Raw genomic sequence first — 17,278 nt, 5'->3', positions numbered from 1 at the left:
ATGGAAAAAAGGAGAATTAACTGTTCAGTAATTATGCAAACCCTCCATTCTGGCTAATAATGGCTGTCAGCCAATCAAAGTACAGAGATTCTCATAACCCGCAACTAGAATGCAGGGAACTTCACCCATGGGGAAAAAACCTGTACAGTTATGTGTCAATAGTTGTACATCGTTCCTGCATGCTGATATCATGCTATACTGCAGTATCACAATATAAATATTAATATATATGATACATGATGACAAAATATCTTTTGTTAGCTAGTATAGAAATAGTTCTCAAATATTCAAGGCTGAAACTTTACAAGTATAAAGCTGACTAAAACTAAAGTGAAGTCACCCCCTAGCATATGCAGTTATGTTACTAACAGAGGTTATGCCTTTTGCTGAAGTATCCCGCACTGGCCACTATCTGAGATAGGGTATTGCACAAGAGGGACAATTTATATATTCTGATACAATTCGTATGTTCTTTATAGCCTTTGATAACTACCAACTTTACCTGCATTCAACCTGGTGAGAATCCTTGCACCATTACAAATCCACAGCACCAGCCAGACCCCAGATTTGTTTTAATTCAGTTAATTAAGGATGTTGCTTGTTTAGATCCCAATTCTGCAACCTCTTTGTCATATGGGCAGTCCTTACTGATGCAAGTGGTCTAATGAATTGCCTACAAAAGTAAATATTTCTCCAATGAGTAAGGGTTTGCTGCAGTGCTTAATTTGTAATGAAAGAGGTGCCAAGGCTCAAACAATTAGGTGCGCAAGCGATTTTTTTACATTATTAACCAATACAGCAAGCTCAGAGGTGCCAAGGTTATGAACTGTCAAGTGTAGAGGTGCTGTGCTCAACCCTGGCAATCCCTGGCATAAATTAAGCACTAGTTTGCTGGTTCAAGCCCTCAGCTATTAATGACTTTTCTTGAACAAATTTCATTGTGCCATCGCTGTTTTAATCTAGCAGTTGGTTACATATCGAATAATGCATGATTTACCCCGCAAAGAAATGGATGTAATCATGCGCCAGACAACCCAAATATCTGATGAATGTCAACAACCCTAATAGTGATTTGCAATCACCCTGTGGGAAGAGGGCAATCTGTACAAGTTCTTTAAGCTTCACCAGAGCCATCTGCTACCATAGGTGAAGTCAAGTGATTTAAGAGTAGTACCACAAATAGAGCTAATTTTAGAAATAAAAAGTAATAGATTTGTAATTGTTATTTACCAGTAGATCAAGTAATATCCTGGACATTGTTAACTTACATCTCACAAAAATACCATAAGTAATAGTGTCTTTGAGTGATATTTCATTAGAAATGGTTTATCTAAAGAGAGGTATAGTTTCATAGATTCCAAGACCAGAAGGGGCCATTGTGCTCATCTAGTCTGTGGCCATCAGGGTCCAGATTCCTGTGGCAAATTGCCAGCACTACTTTGACAGGTCTCGCACTTTCTCTTCTTGGGGAGGGTTCACAGCACCGTTTCTCACCTCTGAACTGGGGTATTAACTGCCCCACTAGTGTCCTAGAGGAGGAGAGTGGAAAGGGAGGGACCCAAGCCCACCCTCTATTCCGGGTCCCAGCCCAGGGGCCCTAGGGATAGTGGTAAACCACTAGAACTAGCGGTTCCTTCCCCTGGGCTACTTCCCTCTCCTGCCCTTCAGCTTGTGGGGCTTCCTGCCCTCCCTCTGCACAAACCAGGTGTCCCTTTACCTAGGGTCTTGGTGGTCTTAGCCCATCGCAGCACTTCTCCAAACTCTCCTCTGTTTCCCTCCAAAATGCTCTCTGCTCCAACACCAATCCACTCTGCTTCAACTCCTTCCCTCATCTGATTGAAGCGGGGGGAGGGGGTTGGGGGGTTCTCAGGTGACTGGCTTCAGGTGCTCTAATTGGCTTCCGGTGCTCTAATTAATCTATAGCAAACTTTCTTCTACAGGGAAAAAGGCTCCCTTCTAACACTATCCGGTTGCCCTCTGGCTTTGCTGTATCACATACCCCAAGGAGAGAAGGGGGCGGGGGTTGAATGAATAGTTGAATCAAATGATTGTCTACAATGTTATTGTGCTACAAAAATATGTCAGGTAAGGTCTTTTATGAAAGCTCGTAATGTTCTAAACAGAATGATCATATGAGATGTGTGTACAGACTGGGGTTCTGAATGTATGTATTTATGTATATAGAAAACCGTACTTGTAATCTGTGGTGCAGGCAGGGAGGGAGGGGCTGCCTCGCTAACCAGAGAAGATTAGCTCCAAGCACCTAGCATTGTACAACCCAGGAGAAGACAAATGAGGGACCATTAGAGTTAATGGGAAGACATTGGGTATGTCTACACAGCAAAGAAAAACCTATGGCTGGCTTGCGCCAGCTGATTCAGGCTCACAGGGCTCAGGCTGCAGGGCTGTTTAATTGCTGCAGCTCAAGCTCTAGGACCCTCCCATCTCTCAGGGTCCTAGAGCCTGGGCTCCAGCCCAAGCCTGGAAGTCTACACAGCAATGAAACTGCCCCACAGACCGAGCCCTGCGAGCCCAAGTCAGCTGGTACAGGCCAGCCCCACATGTCTAGTTGCTGCGTAGACATACCCATTGAGACATCCTAGCTAGAATTTCGCCACCCCAAATAAATATCGGTCACCATACCAGGAGAGAGAAAATGGCCTTTTAAAAATGAGGCTTGAAACTGAGGTCCTCATACAGAAACTGAGGGGCAGTCACTTGGTGGGTGCTGTCTGTGAAATGTTGGCCTATCATAGGGTATATGCTGGGAACCTGTTCAGAGGCAATAGGTAACTTGTATTAAAAAAGGGAGTGTATCTAATTTTAAAGTGTAAAGCCTGAGGTTGCATCTTGATGTTTGGTTTCTGTGTAACTTGTATGTGTTTGCTTTTTCTTACTCTTTTATCTTTGAATCTGTGATTATTCTATCAAATAAACATTTTGTTTATTTTTATCCCAAGCAGGTCTCTGGTGTGCAAACTGCATGGATTGTGTGCCAAAGTAAGCTGGTGTCCGGGGGTGGGGCTGATTTCACGCCTTTGGGGGTGATGAACCAGAGGTGAAAAGTCTGAGTGTCTGGTAGTTATGGTAACCTACAAATCTATGAATGTAAGATGCTGGTGCCCACGATTCGCAGGTCAAAAGCAAAGATTTTTTCCTTTTCTTTCCTGAAGAGGAGAATTTGGATGGCATGGGCTCAGGCAGACTTTGCTCTTAAAAGAGGTAGTCCCTAAGAAACTTAAAGGCCAGTTTTACATATGCAATATTTAGTCTTATGTTAGAAAAGTACTATTGTCTTATGCTGCTGAAGAACAAGTCTACCACACTGGACTGTGGGAAAAATTTACTTAGTGTGTTTCAGATGACAAGGATTACAGTAATGGTGATGCAGAAAGTGAGTGATTTCACTTCTTCTTAGCATATGCACAATGTGCCTCAAGTGGCATGTGACCAGGATTCATCACTGAATTTGGTTGGCAGTTGGATCATTAGCTTCCCCGGCTTGGGCCAGGTACTGACAGGGAGTGCAACGTGAATGCTGATCCATGCCCACCAGTGATTTCACTGATTTGATGGGGTTGCATAGTGGAACTGGGAGCAGAATTTGTGCCCAGAATGTGTGTGTATTAGGGCAAACTGGACTGCATAAGGGATGTGCTGAAGAGGTATAAAGGATAACATTTTAATAACAGAGGATCCATACAACTGCAAAATGTGTATTTGGTGATGAATACCTGATTTGTTTAAAATTAATTCTGGAGGGGCATAAGGCAGGATTTTACTCAATAACAGCACATTTAAAATGCTATTAGTTTTTTCAACAGACAATAGGTTTAAGCAAGGTAGTGTCCCTCTAATGACCTTTTAGGGTTAATCCTTTTGCTTTTCCACTGAGTTTGATCAGAGAATTCAAAGGAGCAAACCTTCATTATTTTTTCAAAGTGGAGAATGAGGCTGGTAAAACCTAAGGCTAAGACTAGCCCTGGATATTACTACAACAACAAAAGTCTTGCTGTTGTTTAGTTCTCCTCCAGAAAGGCTGAAGCATAGTGACCCATACGTTGAATCAGATTTTATGTTAAAAGCTCTCCCTGTTTCTAATAATACATTTTGAATGCATTTCAGAGAGAATTGTGCGTATCATTTTCTCCAACATTTGAAATGGGGGAAGTTACTCATTTTGGGTCAAATTCTAAGCTTGGATGCATGTGTGGGATACCCATTAACTTCAGTGGCAATTGTATGCCTGAGTACAAAGGCAGAAATTATCCCCAAATTCTGTACCAGCCCTAAGGTACAAGGTGACTCAGTGAAAGGAGTGGTAACTTGTTCAGATAAAGCAGTGACAGACTTTCAGGAGCAGCAAACACCCACAGAAACATACATGTGTATAATCTTCAAGTGAGGGACAGATAGAATGATAATAGCATCCCCCACACTGTAATTTATTTTATGATTTAGTAAAACTATTTTGGTGTAGCAGGAACCCAGTTCTCTGACTTCCAAAGGGATTTGGATGCCTAACTTCCATTTGCGGCTCTGAAAATCTCCCCTGTAATTATTTTTCCTTCAAACATATGACCAGATTCTGGCCAGCTCCTATGTAGGAGCAAAATGGGGGAACTTTCACTTACTCTTCCCCTATGCCATGTCTGGCCAGAAACCCACTGGGGAGAAGTACAGTCATTGCTTCCTGCTAGCTCTGTACGAGATACCAGCAGTCTGGCAGGGGGTATGCATGGACAGGGCCAGTGGACAAGCCAGGGCCCTCACCCTGTCCCTTGTATATCATCAGTCAGCAGAGTTGTCCAGGTGCAGAGCCTACTGCACCCTTTCCAAGGATGGTGGATCTATGCTCCTGCTTATACAGTCCAGGTGGAATCCTGGCTCAGTCAGCACCAGGCTCAATGCGGCTGTTCTCCAGTGGAGTGCACAGCACAAATTTTCCCCACAGCTCTTGTGAAATTATTATTATTATTATTTAACTATTTTGCGAAGAAATAAATGGTGCTATTCATGCCTATTCCGGTCAGCTCCTTATTCCATGGCCCTTCACAAACCACTACAGTAAATGGTTTCTTTCCTCCTTTTTAACTAGCAATACAGTAACAAAGTCCTGATGCCAAACTGCTGGAAATATTCTTTCACCATATTCTTCCATAACTGACAGTTATGGTGGAGAGCTTTACGTTTTCGAGTTGCCTTGGGCTCTGTCTTGTGTTTAGGCTGCTAATGAGCTACAATTTTCTCTCCAACTCATCATGGTTTGAATTTTAACTCATTTTAGAAGCTCTGCTATTGTTAGTGATTAAAAAAAAAATCCCACTTGATTTTACATCTCCATTTCAGTTTTCTACATGACTAAATAAAACAAGCCTTTTGATATTTCTATCCCAGGATATAATTTCACCTTTTGGGAAGGTTCCTTTAGGCTTTTTTTTTTTAAATGGCAGCATCATCCAAAGCTTCCTGAGTATATTAAACTATATGTTTGGTAGCTTCCAAACTGAGATTTGAAAAGAAGGCTTCTCTCCAAGGGCTTATTCTGCAAGGTGACAGGCACTCTGGCCCAATCCACAAAGCACTTGAGTCATTTCATGTAAGCATCTGCTTATATGCTTGAAGTTAAGCATGTACTTAAGTGTCTTGCTGGATTGGGCCAGACAGCTCTGCAGCTGGCAGGATTGAGTCGGTGTTCCTTCCATCCTTTCTGAAACGCCCATCAGAGAAGTGGAGCTGCCCCTGATTGCAAGAGGGACCCCCTCCATATGGCCATACATTTGCACCATGCATCAGATGATGCAATATGTTAATGGGGATAAAGCTTTGATATAGGGGGAGGACAGCACAAGTTGTTGCATTAGAATTCCTGGTGCTTACCTGATGTCATCTTGCTTATGCTGGCAAATCTATTAGTACAAAAATAATGTCATCGTTCTCTGAGGTACTGACTTTTACCATGACACCTGCAAGAAATGTGACACTTAATTTTACAAAAAATTGGTTTGCTCCACTATACAGTACAAAGTTGACCTTGCTGGAGAAATGTGTAATCTTAATGCTGTAACCTTCTGTCTTCCTCTCCTTGCCCCCTTCTACTGCTTTTGTTACGCTCCTCATCATACTGTGTCTGAAATTAGATTGCAAGCACTTCAAGGCAGGGACCACATCACATTATGTTTTACCCCAAGTTGCCAAGCACACTCTTGGGCTTTGTAGTATAATAAATAACCACAGCAGTAAGAGGGGAAAATATAAATGCAATAACCATCATAAAAGTGTGACTAATTTGCATAAAGAATTACTGAGCATGCTTCTGTAACTGTCCTGTCTAGAACAAGTTGATTAAAGAAAGTCATTTGGTTGCAATGCAGCACTTCCCTCATATGATAGTGCCAGGCTCCCCAGGTATCTTGTACATGCTCAAAAGTGTGGCAAAATATTTGAAGCCATAACTTTGCTTCACATGCTCAGATAAAAAGCACATGGAGTATACTGAAGTGGGGGCACCCCATCAATAGCCATGTTTTACTATTAGCCTAACCTTGGCAGCTAAGAAGCGAAGTTGTCTATTAATTATTTATTATAGGTGATCATGGTACACTACAGAAACATAAAAAAACTGCTTTGAGAAGGTGAAAATATAATTCACTCAAGAACACAACAAACTAAAGCAGACCATGGTGGAAAGGAATAGGAAAGTGAGCTGGGGGTGGATGACAGCATGAGGAAAGCACTCCTTATGAGGGATGTAATTTTTTTGAGAAAGCAGCTTATATAGGTTGTTTCATATGTGTCTTGATAGTTTACACACACACTTGGAAGTGATATCTATGTGAGAAATCACAGAATGATGTAAAAGATTACGTTTATCGTGTATTCTTGACCACTTAGTCTGCCCATTAATCCATTTATCCCAAGACTAACTGAGATCTTATTCCTGGTTTTGGATACCGAGCTGCCATTTTCTCCTTTGTGCCAATTCTGACACTGACTGTTACTGCTTTCAAAGTACATGGATCTGAAAATTCAAGTGATGGGGGATTAAATAATTGAATAGTTATTGAAAGGAACATATTTCCCCATTGTGACCACCACAGAAGGTAATATGCTGAGCCTTATACCTTGCTCCTGGATCTCTGCTTTCAGTTGGTAGATCAGCAATGCATAACCTATTATGTAGGCAATCGGTTCCCAAAATTGTTCTATTGGAGGAGCTGGTTAACAAGTGTTGTTAACAACCCATGGTGGACCTCACCTTCATCATCTAGACCATAGAATCATAGAATATCAGGGTTTGAAGGGACCTCAGGAGGTCATCTAGTCCAACCCCCTGCTCAAAGCAGGACCAATCCCCAATTTTTGCCCCAGATCCCAAATAGCCCCCTCAAGGATTGAACTCACAACCCTGGGTTTAGCAGGCCAATGCTCAAACCACTGAGCTATCCATCCCCCCCATAGCTTGGTTGTTACTTCTTTCCACTGATTTCAGTGGAACAGCACCATATGCAAGAATTAAAACAACTATCCCAGAAGGGGCTTATTTGAATAGTAATTGTGAAACAAACTGAAATCCAAAAAAGGAGAACAAAATGGAAGAGGAATGAATGAACGAATGGACAGGGAAAGCATAGGCATGGGAAAGGATCAGTCTACAAAACTGAAAAGAATAAAAGAATGCATTTCATAAGTGTATTAAAGGGCACAAGGCAGCCAACAGTTACAACAGAGAAGTGTTAATTGTAGAGAGTTATTAATTGGAAAATGAATTATAGTTAGATAGTAAGAAGAGAGATTACAAAGAATTTGCATGACAGAATTCGAAATCATACAAGAGATTCCAGTGAATGCCTCATCTGTAGTTTCAGCCATGGGAGCGTCAGGACCTAGCACTAAAACTGGTTTAAGCTGCCCTTAAAAGGATTTTCACATCTCCACCATACAAGAGGGCACAGTTTAAAAACTGCTGACCGTTGTGAGAGCATGAAGTAAAATGGGAAACACTGTAGTAGTTTTATGGCAGCTGCCACTTTTACCACAAAGAAGTGGTTTTGAAACTTGTCATAATTACAGCTCCCTGTTTTCCTCAAGTTGTAGCGATACTTGGAAACTTACGGCAAAGGGTGGTTTAAAGACAGAAATGCTCTACACCACAAACTCTCAGAGACGTACAGTAGCAAGAACCAAATGCCTTCCGAATGAGAGGCTATACTTATAGATGATATTGGAAGATAGCAGGCAGTGTTGCATTTAGCTTCTTATAAAAAAACAATTGTAGTTTTCTAATAAGAGATATTTTGGAGATCCGGTTTATGCGTAACTAGGTGGGTCCTACAGAAGGATGAATTGAAGAGCTATCTATAAAGTACCAATATGCTATAGAGCAAAGTTTTGAATTACTAATCATCTTGTTAGTATAGATAGGTTGTTTGACTCTAGTTTTTCCTCCAGTGCTGTCAGCGCTTCAGGGGTTGTCCTGTATAAGTCCTGTATTCACCAAAATATAACCTAGAAATCCAGTTAGAGAGAAGCCACCTAAAAATCGATGCCTTTCGTGGAAATCATCATCCATCACATATTTCATAATCCTGGAGAAGTCAAATACAGCAAAGAGAAAAACAACTGCAAAGATGTGTGGGTTTCTATTGTAATTCACTAAGAACTGAAATGTGAAATTGCAGGAGAATATAGTGTAGGCAGAGGAGGTAATTTTTACAATGTACTTAAAAGAAGATAGAGGCATACAGTATGGTACAGCTGTCCATAAACACATTATTAGAAAGGTAAGTGCCCTCCACTCTTTTCACAAGAACTAAGAATTTCACCATTAACCAACACACAAAGAGATAAGTAACTTCAGACAGCCATAACCCAGAGGCCCTTGTCTATGTGCTTATATTTTGGTGGCATTTTGCAGTCAGTAGTATCTTGCTTGTTAGAATTGCAACACAAATAGTAAAATCATTAACAGTTAAAATGCTCCATAATTTCCACATGAATAACATCTAATAATTGGGGTGCTTCTGAAGGCTGGCTGGCAGGGAGGTTGTGGGTGCTGGGGTAAGGTTCCACAGATGGCAGGAATTTGGGACTGGGTACTTGAGTACCCAGGAAGTAGTTAGAGAATTAAACAGCTGGAAATGTGAAGGTATTTGAGATCATGCACTTGCCAGTAGGAAGGGGATAACAGGAAAATTCTGCATCTGCGTGAGATGATGGGAGCCACTGCTAACTGGAAAGCTGGGGAAGATTTCAAGGTGAGGACTGTGACCTTAGGAGCCCCCTCAATGCCTACTGGCAAAGGGTTCGCTACCATGTAACAGCAACTGCTATCAGGCCTGACAAACTCACTACACCTAACAACATAGCTATCCTGGCATTTATCTATGAAGAATATCGTGTAAGGTATCAAATGAAAACTTATAACACACTGGTCATTATCACGGCAGGATGTACATACGGATGGTGTGTAAAGAGTTGTGCTGGAACTATGTCCCTAAAATATGGTTTGGAGGCAGAGTTGATAAACAGATTTGTCCCAGACAAAAGATATCAGTTTGCCTAGGTCCTGAATGTGAATTAAGCTGGATAAGCCAAATACAATGGGAAATACATTTGCAGCTGAGCTAAATACCAGTTACCAGGAAGACAAGGAAACTGCATGGCATCAGCACAGCAGAGGACACCTCACAGTCTGAACCTTCGGGGCCACCCTGACTATTGAAACAGACACAATGAACTTCAGGGAATATAAGGAGAAAAGCAAAAGGGAATTTTGTTATCCATCACTGCGGGAACAAAGAGGTCAGTGCTCTTTGCATCCATGAATGGTGGCTCTCCAGCCATGTTGGTTGGTGAAACTGAAAAGTGGCTGTAGGTGAGAGAGACTGCTTTAGACAAAGCTGGCTAAGGCTCTGTGTAGTCTCTTAGAAGCGTGTTAGACTATTGTTTTATTTGTAACCATTTCTGTTTGTATTATCCTTGCTTAGTATCACTTAAATCTCTATTCTTTATTAATAAACATATTCTGGTTTTACTATAAGTTCATCCCAGTGCAGTGTGTTAAAGTAAAGAGTTTCAGAGTAGCAGCCATGTTAGTCTGTATTCGCAAAAAGAAAAGGAGTACCTGTGGCACCTTAGAGACTAACCAATTTATTTGAGCATAAGCTTTCGTGAGCTACAGCTCACTTCATCGGATGCACACGAAAGCTTATGCTCAAATAAATTGGTTAGTCTCTAAGGTGCCACAAGTACTCCTTTTCTTAAAGTAAAGAGTGAATCCTTAGCTAAACCAACAGGTTGGGGTACATACTAGCTCCTTGGAGACAACGGACTTGATAATTTCTGTGAGTGTCCAGTGACAGGGGCTCGATACTGCAGTGGAATACTCTTCCAGGGGGTTCAGGAACTAAGGTGTATCAAGGCAAAGAAGGCTGGCAGTCCTAGGGAGCTTGTTTGGCTGGCTAGGAAACTGGGGTGAGAGGGAGCTGTCACCAATGTTCCCTCTAATTTTTTGCATCCAGTGTGGAATGAATTTTGTTATGTGCTGTGTGGTGAGGGTAGGGGCTGAGGGGTTTGGAGTGTGGGAGGGGACTCAGGGCTGGGGCAGAGGGGTGGGGGGTGAGGGCTTTGGGGTGGGGCTGAGGATGAGGGGGTTTGGGAGGAGGCTCAGGGCTAGGGCAGAGGGTTGGGGGGTGAGGGTTCTGGCTCGGGGGGTGCAGGCTTTGGGGTGGAGCCGGGGTTGAGGGGTTCAGGGTGTAGGAGGGAACTTGGGCTGAGGCAGAGGGTTGGGATGTGGAGGATGACGGCTCTGGCTGGGGGTGTGGAATCTGAGGTGGGGCCAAGGATGAGACGTTTTGGGTGCACACTGCTCTGGGGCTGTGGTGGGGAGAGAGGACTCCCGCCAGCCCTCTCTCACCGCAGCAGCCTGGGGCCGGGGGAGAGTGCCTCGCAGCTCCAGGGCTGGGGCTAGGGGAGAGGCACCTCTCCCCACCTGCATGGTCCTTGGTAGCCTGCTGGGCAGCCATGTGGCCACACAGCTTAGAGGGAACTTAGGCTGTTACTCAGTTCAACACCAACAAATCTCTCTCTTGCTAAGGTAGAGGGATAACAAGGTCACCCATAGTTCTGGATGCTTCAAGAAAGCATCAAAAGGAGTCACCAGGGGAAGACGTCATATGGTTCTAAACAGTTTGGAGGGGACAATATGACTATGCTCTTGTCATGGAACCATAAGAATAAATATTAACCTTAAAATGTATATCCCTCCCAAAGTGGGCTAAGGCATAGCCTTTTAAATGTATTGAGGTGTTGCTGTGTCATGCACTTCAGAGTTTAAACATCTTTGAAACTTTGGGCCTAAGTGCCTTAGAGATGCATGAGAACCGGTTCCTGTCCCAGAGAGACTGCAACCTGAATGAGGAAATCCTTACTCAGGTAAAATTCCCACCAAGTTGGGAGGGTTTGGCAACTGGCCATGTACATATGCTGGCTGGATGCGGGAAATACAGAATTTAGGGGTGCCAGGTTGGAGTATTTGAGTAGGCGTAGTTGAGAGGGTTAGCTTTCTGAAGGGGTAGCTAGGTGAGGCTTCAGGGGGTTCCACAGGAGTCTGGCTGTTGAGGAGGGGGATCTGAGACTTTCGGGCTTATAGGAAAGTAGAGTACCTGGATGGGGGTAGACAGCTGTCTAGACAGATATGCTTGTCTTGGGTAGCTCAGTGCAGGTTTTTACAAATTGAGGGTATGCATCCTGTGTATAAAACTAAAGAGCTGGAGAAACTGGCTTATAAGAAAATTTATTGAAGTAAATCTGTACCATATTACATGGCAAAACAGTAACTAAGCGGGGATGTGGTAAATGTCAACAAGCATTTGAAGGGTGTAAACACTAAGGGTCAAACTCTGCATAGCTCTGCACATTTGCTTAAGGAGCCTTCCTGGACCCTTTGTAAACTGTCTTCTGTCCATAATAGCCAGAAGACACAGAGACAGAGAAATAATCCAACAGTGTAACCAGAGCAGTCTCCATGTCATGGCCTAGTCTGAAGCCAGATTGTGAAGTCTCCAGTATATTAGCAGCAGTCAGGTAATATTAGAGTCTGGCTGTCACAATTTTTTCCAGTGATTTGCTGAGGAAAGGAAGGTTGGCGACTAAGCGGTTATTTGCAAGATCACTACCACCCAGAAATGGTTTCTTGAAAAATGGCTGAACTATAGCATTCTTCAAGGAGATAAGGCTAGCTGGGTTTCTTTAAGGCTATGTTAATCATTTTGATCCATTCAGATCCTAGTTGTTCTTTGCTTTTACTGGTCTTGACCGAAGGGTGGCCCTGATGTCTGAGAGCATCTGCTGTCTCAAGTATGGTGATTCATGAGAGCTGTGTGAAAACATGGAGTGGTCAGTGTTCTCTGTTCTCAACTGGCATTATCTGTTCCCCATGGGACTGTCCCTTCACTCTGAAGTAAGATATGCATTCTTCACAGAACATGGTACTGAAGTTCCTGTCGTCTTACATTTCATCTGGCAGATTATGGTGGAGAATCAAGGTGATGTATGAGACTGGTGAGGGGATGCTTTGGAGTTGTCTATGTTTAAGACTACCCATGTGGTTATACTGATTTGCCAGATCACTTTGATCCTATAGTTGGATGATCTTCATGGAACACAAATTTTAATGTTTGTAACAATTTAGCGGCAGGGGGAAATTAGTATGGTCATCGATATATTGCATGAGGGTGATTCTTTTAGTAACAATGTATTGGGTTGGAAGGCATTTGTGGGTGTGTTGTGTCACTCCAAATTGCTTAAACTGAAACAATGACTAAATCCTAATTTGGTGAAATCACTAATGCTATTTTCACAAAAAACAATTAACAGCTGGAGATACTGTAATTTGAAAAATAGCTACTTCAAAAAAAAAAAAGTACATTTCTCCATGGATTTTCATAATGATTTTTTATTATGACTGGGATAGGACACAACATAAATACCTAATTACAAGATAAACTAAGATTCATTTGAGCTGTTCCAGTCTCTTACGTAAATTGTATTATTTTAAACAGAACTTATTGTTACATGTTTAATTAGCAAATGAGAACAGTTCTTATGTGCTATCTAATGCAGTAGCAACTGCTGAAAAGTCACGGACATGTCATAGAGCCACTGATGAAAATCTCACAAGACCCAAAATTCTTGTTCATTTGTTGAAAATTTCCACTGCACTCACACTGTATCATTTCAGCTCCCATAACAACACACTGCTTTTCAGGGGTCAACACTGTATCAGTATGATAGGAAACCAGGGGACTGGAAGCCAGGACTCCTGGGTTCTATTCCTAAGACTACCATTGACTCACTCTGTGACCTTGCTTCATTTTACCATCTACAAAATGGGAAACAGAATAATAAGTGCAAGGCACATTCCTTTGACCCTGTCTTCTCTAACAAACATATAGCAACATCTGTGTGTGATTATAATAAAATAATAATTAATAAATAATAATAATAAAAAACCAAACCAAAACACTCCACTACATGCACTTCTCCTGGAAGAAAATGATAGACCACACATTTTGTGTTGCTAAATGCACTACTAGAAATGGACCTACATAAAAGTAGTGCTGGGAATATTAATATTTACAAAGCACTTTGAGATCCTCAGAGGAAAGGTGCTATATAGATATCGATATATAGTAGCTAACAAGGGGCTGAGTGCATGGTCCATTTGGCCATAATTTGTGATTGTAATTATATGTAGATCGTATAATTTAGATATTGGTGTTTGTATACTGTGACATTCTTCAGGGCACAATCTGCACTGTTGAACAGTTGCGTCCCCTCAATTCTCCAACCTGGGGTGCCTCTTACACTGCTTTGCGGTGAGAACAACCACTCCTGGCCTGCTCACACACAGCCCCCAGCATGTAAATTACTCCCAGCTGCAGTGTATATGAGTGCTGTAGCCAGTCGCTCCTGATTTATATTACAGAGTGACACCAGCAAATTCTCAGTCCCAGACTTGTCCCCAGAAATGTGCGTCTTGTACTGCCCAGCACCTTCCTGAACAATACAAGCTCACAGAAAGTCCATCATTTCATTAATAGAAAATGATCCACACAAATCCTGCTTTCTCAAATGAAGTTTCCCAAACACTTCAATCCAAACACACACTGGTTTAGATAAAACAACAACAAGTTTCTTAACTACAGAAAGGTAGATTTTAAGTGATTACAAGTAATGAGGCATAAATTGGTTACAAAGAAATAAAAGGTAAAATGCAAACGAATCCCTAACTTAAGAAGTTAAGTGAATTTAAAGCAAAAAGGTTTCTCTCACCACATGTTTACAACAGTCTGGCTGGATCTTACAGCCAGGACCACTCCCCCACTTCAGTGATGCTCCCTTTGTCTTTCAAACATTGTTGATGCCGTGAGTAGAGATGAGGGAAGAGAGGTGATTTGGAGCCTCTGCTCTTCATTTTTATATATTTGAGAATCATCTCCAGCTGGGGTTCAGATGACAGCCAGTCTATTTATACAGGACTGTTCCATTGCCAAGATGTAAATTTCTCACTCACACCTTTCTTCCTGCCAAAGAATGACCACTTACCCAGGTGATAGTCCATTTGATTTTGTTCACACCTGGCCGAGGCATCAGTTTGCCTTTTGTTTCTGAGGAACCAGTTTAGGCTGTTTCCCCAGATTTGGAATATACCTTAGTAACATCAGACAGTGGAATCTTATAACTTTATATACAATGCTGCCACTCATATTTTACCAGGATAATAATGATCAGCAAATTATGAGTTTTCAAATTATACCTCACAAGGGATACTTTTTACAAAATTTATCATAGTTTTGTAAAAATGGTGAGAATAAGGGTACAGTCTGTCACATATACGTATTAGCTAGCTAGCCAGATAGATAATTTAAGAACAGACTGATGGACAGGCATATTTACTCAAGAGACTGTAGCTGCTCTGACTCAAGATATATTTGGGTAACCCTTAACATTCTTTGTAGGTGCCATTACAGCTTATTGGGCCAACACTTATAAAGAGACCTAGGCCAGTTGTTGACCTAAGAAACTGTAATAGTTCATTCAAAACTATCTTGTTAGCATGGCTACCATCCATGATATCTCATAGGTCTATTCTCCTCGCCACAAGCACATATAACTACGGTTAAAGTGAAAGACAGTTGCACACAAGCATCAATGGGAAAACAAAGTTCTCAGGTTATTTGTGGGAGCTGATTTTCTGACACAAGAGGACACTGGGAGAAGATTTTATTTTGCTGTCATTCTCTTTTACCACACACAACTTGAAAATGGTCAAATATAGCCCTAAAACTTTGTCTTCCTGTTCAGCTTGTAAATCAAGTCTTAGTGTAATATATATTTTCTTCTGAGGGTTAGAAGCCAGTGAAAATGATTGTTTGCATTAGAATGGGAAAGCTGGCACAAAGTGTGTGTGTGTGGGACAGCATTCATTCTTGCTGGAAGGAAAAAAGAACGAGTTACACAAAAATAACATAAGCAGACAAAATTATAATAATGGCAAAATGCAAAAACACTGCTTATAGAACTATGGAGACTGCAGTATGTCATTACGGCACAAATTGAACCTGGAGAAAATAGGCTAATAATATTATGAAGCAAAGAGATTTCTTTACTCAGTGTAATCAGCTTGAAATTTTTAATCAAATGAAGTAAATCATCTCCAAAACAAACAGTCTGCGAGTAATTTTTGTTTGCAAACAAACGATTAATGCACAGAGAGAGAAAGTGCGCAAAAACATCTATTAATAGTACATGCATCCGACAAAGTGGGTATTCACCCAGAAAAGCTTATGCTCCAATATGTCTGTTAGTCTATAAGGTGCCACAGAACTCTTTGCTGCTTTTACAGATCCAGACGAACACGGCTACCCCTCTGATACTATTAATAGTTTGTTTTGTAGTGAAAAAATTAGTCAGGACTCAAATTGTATAAAACTGGCAGACAATGAGAACATGAACAGTGGAGTGATAGTAAGATTGATCACATAAGAGTACACCATTTGGAAAGTGTTTCCAGCACATGCCATGCCATTTCAAATCCTATTTCTCTCAAAAGCATGGTTAAGTTTCTACATGTCACATGTCAGCCCAGGATGTAAGGGAAACTGCTTTGTTTTAAGGCCCTGAGAAAACTGACCAATTCCGCTAATCCAACAACTTTTCATTACTATTATTTATTTGTAGTATAGTAGTTCCTGAAGACCCCAACCAAGATCTGGGGCCCGCTGAGCTAGCTGCTGCACACACATTCAAAAGACAATCTCCTCCCAAGAGAGCTTGCAGTCCAAATAAACAAAGCAGCAGCAGTGCAAGTATGGCGGTCTGATCCGGTACACCGTATCAGCAAGATATTTATAGCCGGTACGGTGTACCAAAATGACAGAGGAGGAGTAGAACATGGGAGCACCGGGCAGCCCCATGCCATCAGCTCCTCTGGCATGGCTGTACCTTCCACAGAGCTGCGTCTCCTCTGTCTGTACAGCAGCCCCACCAGAGGACAGGGCTGGGGGCAGTACAGCCACGCCAGAGGAGCGGCCGGTGTTCTGCTCCTTTCCCCATGGCGGTTCCCAGCCCCTCCCGCAGCCCTGTCCTCCAGCAGGGCTGCTATACAGACAGAGGAGAGGCAGCTCTGTGGAAGGGCAGGGGTCGGTGCTAGGGACGGTAGAGCCGCGCCAGAGGAGCTGCCGACGTGAGGCTGTCCAGCGGCCCCACGTTCTGCTCGTTCCCCGCTGTGGTTCCGATGTCTCCAGCACAGCAGGAGGAGGACAGAGCCCCCTCCCCCCACCAAGTAGCATGGGATGGCTCATGGGGAGGGGGCAGGGACAGCATGGGGGTCCTGGGCTGGGGCCGAGGGTGGAGTCACATGGAGGGTCACGTGGGGAGGTCACGTGCCCCCTTTAGCTGGTTTCCCCCCTCTCCCTATACCAGTAAGAAATGGATTCTACAGCACTTCAGAACAGGCAGCGGGCAAGAGAGGAAACAGAGAGGCGAAAGAACAGGAGGACCTGTGGCACCTTAGAGACTAACCAATTTATTAGAGCATAAGTGACTTCCCCAAGAGCAGGCCGACGGCAAAACCAGAACAGGTCCCAGTTTCCCTTACTGTGCTTTCCACTGAACCATGAGGCCAGATTGGCCAATATTGTGGGTAAGACACTTGTTCTGGGGCACTTCCATTGGCCACAGAGAGAGGTCGTGCCATATGGTGGACACCATT

The sequence above is a fragment of the Natator depressus genome, chromosome 1, assembly GCF_965152275.1.
Source record: "Natator depressus isolate rNatDep1 chromosome 1, rNatDep2.hap1, whole genome shotgun sequence".
Lineage (NCBI taxonomy): Eukaryota > Metazoa > Chordata > Testudines > Cheloniidae > Natator > Natator depressus.
This window is presented reverse-complemented; position numbering follows the sequence as displayed.